This window comes from Triticum urartu, chromosome 6, assembly GCF_003073215.2.
Source record: "Triticum urartu cultivar G1812 chromosome 6, Tu2.1, whole genome shotgun sequence".
NCBI classification, from domain to species: Eukaryota; Viridiplantae; Streptophyta; class Magnoliopsida; order Poales; family Poaceae; genus Triticum; species Triticum urartu.
The window spans coordinates 368,497,633-368,509,014 of record NC_053027.1 but is presented as its reverse complement, the minus strand read 5'-3'; the positions used below and the strand labels follow the sequence as shown (position 1 = coordinate 368,509,014).

The 11,382-nt window shown below is 39.5% G+C and overlaps 1 long non-coding RNA gene across 1 annotated transcript; it reads left to right on the top strand.

The window, feature by feature from the left end:
• The first annotated feature begins 1,522 nt into the window (after positions 1-1,522).
• Positions 1,523-4,597, top strand: LOC125513536. The gene is made up of 2 exons (XR_007285997.1): positions 1,523-3,934; positions 4,033-4,597. It is a non-coding gene; the product is annotated as an uncharacterized LOC125513536 (long non-coding RNA).
• Positions 4,598-11,382: the final 6,785 nt, after the last annotated feature.

The following is an 11,382-nucleotide window of genomic DNA, read 5'->3' as shown; positions in this document are numbered from 1 at the left end:
CTGAATTTCGTTCTAGTTTATCTTTTCGCTCGTTAGTCGGAATCAGGCGATTCAAGCGCCTAGATCTTCGTCTCGAGACCCTCTTTCCGTTTAACCAACTTGCACAAGTTTTTGCTACTATAAAATTTGACCTAGGTCCAGATTAGTAAACGGATCTTGTTTCTTTCGCCGTTTGAGTTTCGTTGCTCCGTTCGATTTGATTCTTTTTGCAAACCGGAGTTCTTAAGTTGAACTTTCTGGTTAGATCTTCTTATTTGAGATTTACCCATGTTTCTTAGCTTGATTGCTTATGTAAGCTATTGTTTGTTTGCGATAGAATTCCCGGAGTGCGAAGCGTGTTATTTGGAGTCTCTAGGTTACGCGGATCGTCAGCAAGGCAAATAACACTTTGATCATACCCCTTTATCACCCAGTTTTTATGCATTAGTACCAATCCTCAAATATTGCATGGTTAGGATGTCATTAACATGTGGGTTGGGAACTAGTTGATGAGGTAGAACATATTACCCTGTTACATTCAAACCCTTGGGAGTTACTTCTACCCATTGCTTATATTGCTATGCTATGCTCGTAGACGAGGTTTGGTGAGTGAAATCCATGACAAATGTGAGATTGATAATTAATGGTTCAACTTAAGGTGGCAACTTAAATACACATCTGGGTGGATTGAGGCACCTGGAGTACCCAGTGTTGCCTGTATTTTTGGAAACCCCAGAGTACCTGTGTGATCTTCCTATGGACCGCCACCCAGGCTCAAAGGGAACTAAGATGATTCATGCTAGAAACTTCCGTGTGCAGCCACAAGCTATTATAGGCTCTAGCATAGTTGAGTAAGTTACGTGAAGTTCTTAAAGAGATGGATCAGCAGGTAGTGCGATTGTAGGTTTGGTATGGTCTGCCCGGAGTAGAGAGTTAATGTTTCTGAAAAACTGTGTCTCGGTCATCCATTTCTCAAACATCCTGTAATGCGAGAAAACCAACGGAGATCGGGTCTTGTGGGGAAAAGTGCGCGAACCTCTACAGAGTGTATAAACTAATCATGGTTAGTCGTGTCCCCGGTTATGGACAATCTTGAGTATCTAGTACTTGGAGTATCTTAAGTATCTCATCACTCTAAATTAATATTGTTAGGTTGATAATCTTATATTTACTAATTGAAGCATCAACCGAGGCTCCACGTTAATCCTCAATAACGAAGAACTTTGTCCATCCGATCTCCATACTAAGAATTTGTAGCCGTAGATGTGATAAATCACAGAGTCCTCACCAATTGTCCCACCTGCACTTGCTTTTTACACACAAAAAAACTGTTTCACGTGATGGTTTGGTTAAAAGAAAAAAACTTATAGCTGTATATGGGATAAATCACATAGTCCTCACCAATTGTCCCATGTGCACTTCCTTTTCAGAAAAAAAATGGTTTCACGTGATGGTTTGGTCAAAAGACAAAATGATAGCTGTATATGGGATAAATCACAGAGTCCTCACCAATTGTTCCACGTGCCCTTCCTTTTAAGAAAAAAATCTGTTTCACGTGATGGTTTGGTGAAAAGAAAAACTATTCCACCTCCCCCGATCCTTCCCTGTCGAGGAACCAAGGCGTCCTCCACCATCCGCTAGGCCTGCTTCTCCTCCCCCACGATCCGATGTTCCTGCTCCTGTCCCTCCTCAAGTCTTCACATGTATCATCTAAAACCAATCCAAGCAGCCTCTCAGGATCGCGTTCCTATGCAACCTTCGAATCCACCCTGCCGCAGACATGATGCAATCAATATTTCATGAGGAGGCTTTTCCAATCTCAGCGCGCATGCCCCGAGCAACTAACGATGTTCGATGTGGTGGAGAAGGCGGTGCAAAGGCAGTTTGTTTCAGATCTGGGAGCCTTCATTGTTGGTGAAGCTGGAAATAATCAACCGCTGCAAGTATGCAAGGAAAAAGGATGGAGTAGGTTTTCAATTTTCAATTTTTTATGTTGTCCATCATGCAATTTGAGACTTGGTCTCCAATCAGCAAGTACATCCTATTTGTTTTGTGGGATTTTGGTGAAGTGTGTCATTTGGTTTTAGGCCTGTTCGCGATAGGTATTTGTAAGATTGGGAAGATCTGTAATTTATGTGCCATCCGATTAAGAGATTCAGTACACCAAATATTGGGACGTACTTGCGCACAAAGTCGATCACCTCCTCTAATTCTGTTGGGAAGTGGATAGGTCGTTTTAGCATTGCATGATTTGTCCAGTCTACTATTGTTTCATATAAATAAAAACTCCATGTTTGTTTTCATGAATCTGTTCTTTCAATTATGCTCAACCTATTGTCCAATAGGATTTGCTTATCTTAGAAGCACAAACTACACTCTGCTTTGAAGTTCTGATGCAAGTTTTTGATAGTGCTATTTGCAGAATGGAACGTGTATGCATAAAAGAGGCCAAGAGGTCAAGAAGGTATCGCCGTTAAAGTATTTGTTGGAAGTAACACCAAAATAATTATGCTCAAGTAAACCTCTTGGTAAAGACTAGCAGCAAAGCTGTTCACCTCCTCGACACTCCTCAAATTCATTGTCGGACACTCCTACGCCCATCAGCAGGAAAAAGTAGCTATACACTTATAATACTCTGTTTGAGATAAATTTTACTCATATATTTTGTTACCCGTCCCTGATTGTTCATGTTATGCCCACAACTTTAAATCTATAGTTCTCCCATTAATTCTATACTTCAGCAGCAAATGGCACCAATGCATGTTGCGGGCAATTAGGAACAAGTGGTATGGCTAATACTTAATCAGTTGTTTAATTATTTGTTTCACCTTTTCCAGGTTTCGTATAGGAAAATAGACTAATGTTTTCTCTTATTTCTTGCAGTTGCTTAATTACGTATCCAGTTTCCAGTCCATGAACTTCTTTGAAATAAGTTGCCAGTCTATGTAGATTAGTATTTGATGAGTTACTAAGAAATTTTTAGGTATTTCTATATGTTCAGTTATACTCTCATATGCGATATAGACCTGAATTGACCGAAAACTCAGATAGCTTTTTTTCTTATAAATGTGAGTATTATAAAGAAACAGTCACCAGCTAGCTGATTCAAAGAACATTATAGATTTAGATAATTTAACTGACATGGAATTCAGTCAAATATAGTGTCGCTGTCTAATATCATTTGTTCTATAATATCTATAATGTTTGAGGCATCTAGAGTTCGTGGTTCATTTTTCTTGCTCTTCTAGAATAGATTTACTCTCAAAGGATGGTTCTCACGCCCCGACCCTCCTAGCGACATAAAGTTGTCGTCTCCAGCCCATCACTCAATGGAACTTTGATGGGCAACCCTCGGCTTTGTAAAGAGCACATCTTTTCACCAACCATTTATACATAGAAATGCTGGACAATCACAAGATTTGCATCGTGTGTATGAGCATATCTGTTTCACGTGAATCCACCTCTTTATTCTCTATACATTCATTCACATATTAGATGACAAATCGTTTAGATTATCACAGTGTATATAGGTGTGCATATCAAGTTTCTGCAGAAAAACTTCTCTCTGGTAAGAAAGTTTCTATAGCTTTTAGTCCATGTTTAGTTAAATCATCAGAATATCTGCTGAATATATATGTTCATTCGTGCAGTATACCCTATTTTTTTTTCTTATACAGAAACAAATTACTTCCATATATTTTGATGCTTCCCATACTGAACACAATTCCTGACCCTTGAACGACAGTTTTTATTCCTTATCTCCATCTCACAGATCTACCTTCTATCTACATATCTATCTGTTCCTTCTACTTCTAAGACAGATATAATATTTGTAGTTCAAATGGTGAAATCTACATAAGTTTTATGATTATGTTCTGTTAAATTATGTGCCCTTTGCTAGAAAGAGCGAGAGCTCAAGACTACTGTGGAGCAGATTGTACATGTAAGCCGATAGGTAATGATGTAAATTCAGTTGGCCACCAATAGATTATTCCTCACTGACATATACGTGTCATTTAATCTTAACTAACTATAAGCTACTATTTTCTGTAGATTGGAGTGCCTGATCGAACCCAAAAAAGGAGTTCGCAATTATGCAGTAACTTTCTAACTGATATCTCCTATCGGCTGTTTCTTTTGATTTTTTAATTTTCGTGCATCCGTTTTAGGTGGAAACTTATTGGCATGGCGGGTCAACGGACACAACAACGACACTACCATATGACAAACAAGAATGCATCGGTGTTGAGAATGGTCATAATCCTCATGTTGGGAAGCCAACATGGAGACTGCTACACATGTTCCTCCATTCCTCGGGAGCAATAAAGAAAATATGGCAGACATGACTTCTACTATATCACCCAGACTTAGTGTACACACATGAATATAGTTATAGATCACAATCACCTATTGTGCATGTCCCAATGTTTTGTAGGGCCCGATTAGCGTTTCATGTTTGTTAGTCACTCTAAAATGTTGGACTTAGATCTGTAAAAAAACATGTTTGACTTAGGTGAAGCTTCATTGAACCTATCATTCTCTTTGACATTTAATTCACATCACACTTTAAGTTCTGATCCAGGATTCATCTCAGTTGAATACAATGGTAAAGCTCATATGTCTCGAGTACCCCATGTCTAAATTCATGTAGAATAATTCACAATGTTACGGCCTGACACAAACCGGATAACTTGGAAATAAGAGAAAAACATGGTTGTCATATCATATGTTGTGTTCCTATAGATCTCAACATACAAGAATTATTATTAGCTTACAATAGTTTATAGGACACAATTTAGGATAGGTTATGAAAGAAGGAGGTATGCAATATATCGTTCCAATATTTAATTCCTAAGGTAACAATGATTATGATTCAAAGGTATAGCTTATAAGTGAATCCAATTTACATATATTCATTTGGCATTCATGCTTTATTGTTTTAAGTTGGCTTATTGATCATGTTGATAATAGAAATTAAGTTCTTAAAAATAAATTTAAGAATGTAGAAGCAAATTTGGTTGAGCGGGTTTGGATGAAAGTACTATATTGCAAATAACATTAGTGACAACCAGTATATTATGAATTCAGAGAAAATACTAGCCCGTGCTACTACACGGGTTGATGACTAGTTACCTTAATTGGGATTGAGTTGGAGGAACCTTCTCAATGATGTTTCAACTACCATCATAGTTAAATAAAATCTATTCCTTTGTTGTAGGAAAAAATTGGCTTTTCGCAAAAACTATAACCATAGAGCTTTCCACCAGCCAAATATGCATGTAGTGATAGCATTATTCTGTTCTTGCTTTACTGTGTTATTTTGCCAGCATATTCCATGTGCTGGCCCGTTTCGGGCTGCAACGTATTATGTTGCAGACTTTTTAGACAAGGAGTAAGGTTCGTTAGGTCGTTGCCGTGCAGCTCAGCTATGTCGTTGGAGTTGATGGACTCACTTTATCTTCCAAGCCTTCCGTTGTTATTGTATTAGATGGCCTTAAGCCATATTTATTGTAATAAGTTCTCTTTGGAGACATTCGATGTAATAAGTGCGTGATTGCTACTCTGTTATAAATCCTCGAGTATTGTGTGTGTCAGCATTACCGATTCAGGGATGACACTGAAGCACAGAGACTTGACCGTTTGAGGTCGGGTCGCTACAAGATGGTATCAGAGCACACGCTAAGTGTTGGACACGACCACTAAGCTAAAAGTCATAGATCACTATTCTCTTCTCATTTCTGACTCCTCTCCATTTTCTACTCTTTAGGATGGTGGATGCAAGAAACAAGTTTGCACAACCGGATGAAGAAGCACCTTTTGGACGACACTTAAAGGAAGTCACTAGGTACCTGAACATAGGAATACCAAGCTTCACCGGGACCTACAACGCCAATTTACCAGAAGAGGAGCGATGGATAATTCAAGTTCAAGTTCCAGGAAGGACCTTCACGCCAGTCACTAAACCCATAGAGTTTTCCTTCGATGCACCAACCTGGAGTTTAGGAAAGAGTATGGCAGCTCACATCACCATGGGACGCATTGGAAAAGTTTATCACAAGGAGCTTAAAGACACTGTCTACCAGATCTGTGGGCACCGAGATGAGCAATGGGAGATGATCAACATCAGGAAAGATAGATCAATTGCAGCTTTCATCCAGGAACTAAACCAGCACATTCGACGCCAGGAGAACCAGATGTGTGCAGGCATGATAGATCTGAAGAAGGTAATGACTAGGATTGCGGAACTGGAGGAAGAACTCAAGTCTACACGTGAAGATTATGAGGAGGAAATCGTCATACTAGTGGAAAAGAATGACGACCTGATTAAGAAGACCGGAATATTCATGGGAGACCCCACACCAGTAGAAGAAGACGAAGAATCCAAGGAGATTTGCCCGGAAGACTACATCATCATCGACAACACCGACTCCGATCTTAGCGATGATGACTATGAAGACGAAGCTGGAGCAGATATCATGGAGTCTGCAAGTGAGGAATATTTTTAGTAGACCACCACATCAGTAATAGTATTCCACCATGTAAATAGAGTAGTCCGAGCACTTTTGCGATAGTTAGACCGATTGTATGACTTGATTGATTGATTGAGTGAAATGTTTGTGTTTGTCTCATGTGCATATGGGTAGTGCTTTCTCATTAGACCTCATTCTATTCTAATCTCTCCCCTCTAAACCCATCAGATGCCTCCGCGACGTGACCCCGGATTTGCTTTCCCACCGGAGCTCACTCAGTTGATCCAGCAGCAGAATACCTTGATGCAGTTGTTAGTTCAGAACCAAGGCAACAACAACAACAACAACAACAACAACAATCCGCCACCACCAGTTGTTAACTTAGCCCGTTTTCTAAGGTTGCAGCCGCCGGTGTTTAGTAGTAGCACCGAGCCTATAGTAGCAAATGAATGGCTCCGCAGGATTGGAAGGGAGTTAACCATTGCAGGATGCACTGATGCTGAGAAGGTGCGTTTTGCCGCACATCAGTTGGATGGACCAGCAACATCATGGTGGGAGAATTACATTGTCACCTACCCCATAGCCACGGTGACATGGGACCAATTTCAGCAAGCCTTCCGTACAGCCCATGTCTCAACTGGAGCCATGAATTTGAAGAAGCGTGAGTTTCGCAACTTACGCCAGGGGAACCGTACTGTGGCTCAGTACGCGGATGAGTTTAGCAAGTTATCTTGATATGCACCTGATGATGTGGCCACAGATGCCGCAAAGCAGGAGAAGTTTATGGAAGGGTTGAATGATGAGAGTAATAAAATTTCTATGCTTGTAGATTATGAAAATAATGCTTTATGTGATAGTTATATTGTTGAATTCATTCATGATGCTACTGAAAATTATTATGAGGGAGGAACATATGCTTGTAGGAATTGCAATAATATCAAGTTCCCTTTCTATGCGCTTAAAATCTCGAAGTCATGCTTGTTTTGCTTTCCTACGCTAGTTGATTATTGTTTCCATAAATTGTTTGCTCACAAAATCCCTATGCATAGGAAGTGGGTTAGACTTAAATGTATTAGCAATATTCTTCATGATGCTCTTTTTATGTTTTAATTCTTATCCTTCATGTGAGCATCATTGAATCATCATGCCTAGCCAGGGGCGTTAAACGATAGCGCTTGTTGGGAGGCAACCCAACTTTATTCTTGTTCTTTACTTTTTTCTCTTGTTTAGTAATAAATAATTCATCTAGACTATGTTTAGATGTAGTTTTATGCTTTTAGTTAGTGTTTGTGCCAAGTAGAACCTTTGGAAAGACTTGGGGAAAGTCTTGTTGATCATGCTGTAAAAAACAGAAACTTTAGGGATAACGAGAATTGCTGCCATTTTTATTTGGAGAGTCCTATTTAGTTAATTCTTTTTGCAGATGATTAATAGATAAATTCCTCAGGTCCAGCAATTTATTTGAGAATTTTATGAGTTTCATAGTATACGTTTGATCCAGATTACTACAGACTGTTTTGTTTTTGACAGATTCTGTTTTTCGTGTGTTGTTTACTTATTTTGATGAATCTATGGCTAGTAAAAGAGTTTATAAACTATAGAAAAGTTGGAATAAAGTAGGTTTAACACCAATATAAATAAATAATGAGTTCATTACAGTATCTTGAAGTAGTGTTTTGTTTTCTTTCGCTAACGGAGCTTACGAGTTTTCTGTTAAGTTTTGTGTTGTGAAGTTTTCAAGTTTTGGGTAAGGATTCGATGGACTATGGAATAAGGAGTGGCGAGAGCCTAAGCTTGGGGATTCTCAAGGCACCCCAAGGTAATATTAAAGGACAACCAAGAGCCTAAGCTTGGGGATGCCCCGGAAGGCATCCCCTCTTTCGTCTTCGTTCATCGGTAACTTTACTTGGAGCTATATTTTTATTCGCCACATGATATGTGTTTTGCTTGGAGCGTCATTTTATTTTATTTTGTTTTGCTTGCTGTTTAAATAAAGTATCAAGGTCTGAAATTATTAAATATGAGAGTCTTCACATAGTTGCATATTTGTTCGACTACTCATTGATCTTCACTTATATCTTTCGGAGTAGTTTGTCATTTGCTCTAGTGCTTCACTTATATTATTTTGAGAGTCTTAAATAGCATGGTAATTTGCTTAAATAATCTTAATATGCTAGGTATCCAAGAATAGTAAAAACTTTCATATAGAGTATTGAATACTAAGAGAAGTTTGATGCTTGATGATTGTTTTGAGATATGGAGGTAATAATATCAAAGTCATGCTAGTTGAGTAGTTGTGAATTTGAGGAATACTTGTGTTGAAGTTTGCAAGTCCGGTAGCATGCACGTATGGTAAACGTTATGTAACAAATTTGAAACATGAGGTGTTATTTGATTGTCTTCCTTATGAGTGGCGGTCGGGGACGAGCGATGGTCTTTTCCTACCAATCTATCCCCCTAGGAGCATGCGCGTAGTGCCGAGGTTTTTGATGACTTGTAGATTTTTGCAATAAGTATGTGAGTTCTTTATGACTAATGTTGAGTCCATGGATTATACGCACTCTCACCCTTCCATCCTTGCTAGCCTCTTCGGTACCGTGCATTGCCCTTTCTCACATTGAGAGTTGGTGCAAACTTCGCCGGTGCATCCAAACCCCGTGATATGATATGCTCTTTCACACATAAACCTCCTTATATCTTCCTCAAAACAGCCACCATACCTACCTATTATGGCATTTTCATAGCCATTCCGAGATATATTGCCATGCAACTTTCTATCATTCCGTTCATCATGACACATTCATCATTGTCATATTGCTTAGCATGATCATGTAGTTAACATAGTATTTGTGGCAAAGCCACCATTCATAATTCTTTCATACGTGTCACTCTTGGTTCATTGCATATCCTGGTACACCACCGGAGGCATTCATATAGAGTCATCTTTGTTCTAGTATCGAGTTGTAATCATTGAGTTGTAAATAAATAGAAGTGCGATGATCATCATTATTAGAGCATTGTCCCAAGTGAGGAATAAAAAAAGAAAGGCCATAAAAAAGAGAAGGCCCAAAAAAAGAGAAAGGCCAGAAAAAAGGAAAGGCCCAAAAAAATTGAGAGAAAAATAGAGAAGGGACAATGTTACTATCCTTTACCACACTTGTGCTTCAAAGTAGCACCATGATCTTCATAGTAGAGAGTCTCTCATGTTATCACTTTCATATACTAGTGGGAATTTTTCATTATAGAACTTGGCTTGTATATTCCAACAATGGGCCTCCTCAAGTGCCCTAGGTCTTCGTGAGCAAGCAAGTTGGATGCACACCCACTAGTTTCTTTTGTTGAGCTTTCATACATTTATAGCTCTAGTGCATCCGTTGCATAGCAATCCCTACTCCTTGCATTAACATCAATCGGTGGGCATCTCCATAGCCCATTGATTAGCCTCGTTGATGTGAGACTTTCTCCTTTTTTGTCTTCTCCACATAACCCCTCATTATTCTATTCCACCCATAGTGCTATGTCCATGGCTCGCGCTCATGTATTGCGTGAAAGTTTATAGGTTTGAGATTACTAAAGTATGAAACAATTGCTTGGCTTGTCATCGGGGTTGTGCATGATGAGATCATTCTTGTGTGACGAAAATGGAGCATGACTAAACTATATGATTTTGTAGGGATGAACTTTCTTTCGCCATGTTATTTTGAGAAGACATAATTGCTTAGTTAGTATGCTTGAAGTATTATCATTTTTATGCCAATATGAACTTTTGTCTTGAATTTTTCGGATCTGAATATTCATACCACAATTAAGAAGAATTACATTGAAATTATGCCAAGTAGCACTCCGCATCAAAAAAATCTGTTTTTATCATTTACCTACTCGAGGACGATCAGGAATTAAGCTTGGGGATGCTAATACGTCTCCAACATATCTATAATTTTTGATTGCTCCGTGCTATATTATCTACTGTTTTGAATGTTTATGGGCTTTATTATACACTTTTATATCATTTTTGGGACTAACCTATTAACCCAGAGCCGAGTGTCAGTTTCTGTTTTTACCTTGTTTTAGGGTTTCGAAGAAAAGGAAAATCAAACGGAGTCCAAATGACCTGAAACTTCACGAAACCTATTTTTGTATCAGAAGAAGCCCAGAAGACTTGGAGTCTACGTAAGGGAAGTTTCAAGGAGGCCACGAGGTAGGGGGCGCACCCACCCCCCTGGGTGCGCCCTCCACCCTCGTGGGCCCCTCGTGGCCCCCTGACGTACTTCTTCCTCCTATATATCTTCATATACCCTAAAAACATCCGTGGAGACGATAGATTGGGAGTTCCGCTGCCAGAAGCCTTCGTAGCCACCGAAAACCAATCTAGACCCGTTCCGGCACCCTGCCGGAGGGGGCAATCCTTCTCCGGTGGCCATCTTCATCATCCCGGTGCTCTCCATGATGAGGAGGGAGTAGTTCTCCCTCGGGGCTGAGGGTATGTACCAGTAGCTATGTGTTTGATCTCTCTCTCTCTCTCGTGTTCTTGAGGTGATACGATCTTGATGTATCGTGAGCTTTGCTATTATAGTTGGATCCTATGATGTTTCTCCCCCTCTACTCTCTTGTAATGAATTGAGTTTTCCCTTTGAAGTAATCTTATCGGATTGAGTCTTTAAAGATTTGAGAACACTTGATGTATGTCTTGCCGTGCGTATCTGTGGTGACAATGGGATATCACGTGATTCACTTGATGTATGTTTTGGTGATCAACTTGCGGATTCCACCCATGAAACTATGCATAGGGGTTGGCACACGTTTTCGTCGTGATTCTCCGGTAGGAACTTTGGGGCACTCTTTGAGGTCCTTTGTGTTGGTTGAATAGATGAATCTGAGATTGTGTGATGCATATCGTATAATCATACCCACGGATACTTGAGGTGACATTGGA